This window comes from Austrofundulus limnaeus, unplaced genomic scaffold (assembly GCF_001266775.1).
Source record: "Austrofundulus limnaeus strain Quisiro unplaced genomic scaffold, Austrofundulus_limnaeus-1.0 Scaffold346, whole genome shotgun sequence".
NCBI lineage: Eukaryota > Metazoa > Chordata > Actinopteri > Cyprinodontiformes > Rivulidae > Austrofundulus > Austrofundulus limnaeus.
In genome coordinates this window covers 206,480-208,047 of record NW_013952748.1, presented here as the reverse complement: position 1 = coordinate 208,047, position 1,568 = coordinate 206,480, and positions in this window count along the sequence as shown.

Below are 1,568 nucleotides of genomic sequence, written 5' to 3'. Positions count from 1 at the left end.
CATTAGCTGAGAATTTTGTCTGAATGCCTGTGACTCAGCCATAGGTCAGCAGGGGGAGAGTGAAGGCATTGAAGAACCTGTATAAATAGATGGACTTCCTGGTTTTTCAGCCAGTGTGGGTTTCCTGTCTGCAGGCACAGTAATAAACCCCACTCGTTTCCAGAATTCTGGTGTTGTATGGTTTTCCTTCCTCCTACAAATCATTTTATTTAACATTTGTGTTTGTTATATCAACTTCAGTTTATTGATACGAATTTTCTTACAGTTTTGGTGACCCCGACGTTGGACTGCAAGTCGTGGCGGGGGCTGCTTTGTGCTTTCGGCTGCTGGGCCTAGCGGGGGGGGACGCCGGGTCGTCACACGTTCTGGGCGCCAGAAAACAGGTGAGGAAAATCATTTTTTGCTTTCCATCTTGATAAACAAACAGGACAGTACGACGATCTGTGTTTCCACTAGCTGGTGTGTGGCTGGGAGTTAGAGGAGTCCCGCTACATGTTAGCTTTGCTAAGCTATGGCTGTGTGTCGGCTTAGCAAAGGCAGCGTGGTATTCGCCAGTAGTCATAACAAGCGCGGATTAGTTGSACGGTTRAAAGACGGTTATAAGCATTTGGACATAACGGTCTGTGGGGGTTTACAACCATACAATAAACTGGGCCCTTTAGGTAGTGAAATATGTGTTTTAATATATTTTTTGGTGCATGTTGCGTGTAAAAATATTACTTTTTGTAAGGCCTTTTCATGAGCTCTTTCTGAAAGCCTGAGTGAGTCTTCTATAAAAGACTGTGCTTAAATAGGTGGGGTCAAAGTAACAATTAATGGTGGAGTGCTGGGGCAGTCGGGATTGCCCGTAATAAGGAAAGATCCATGAATTGTAATTTGTGTTTTACTGGTGGGGAATTTCGTATGGTTAAAAAATCCTTATTTAAAGGTGGGATACGACGACATTGGGAATAAATCCAGGAGTCAAACTCTTTAACTTTCTATCTTTTTTCGTGTGTATATGAGTGGGGTATGGTCGAGGAAAATTTTGGGGCCTGTTAAGTAGGTCGTGGATGCRTTTTTTAGGTAGAGGGGTGACTGTTGAAAGGGCCTTGAGAGTCAGACAGCTTACATGACATCTGTGTCAGTAGTCAAAACCATTAGACAAACACCTTGAAATATAATAGTAAAATAATACTAAAAATACATAGAGTACAAAGTAGCTGGAGAGCGGCTGAGGTTGTGCGCTTAAGACAAAACATTTCTGGCTGAATAAACCTTATCTAATTACATTGAATGGTTTCAGGCAGGGTTTGAAAACAGAAATAGTAATAATTCAGCAGTTCCTGTAACTTTCTGGTGTCTAATTATTTATTCTTCCTCATGATTTAAAGAAAATAAAAAATAGTAATGGGAACATAAGCAGGGGATTATTTTGGGCATTATAAAATTTATTAGGTGCTGGTGTATTAAACTGGGGGGACAGGAGGTTTCCATATTAGGATTTAAAGGCTGCCGTAGTGCACATGAGCAGAGGGGGTGAGCTTTTAAAGTTTGTAATGTAATCTGTCAGAGCAGTGTAAAATATA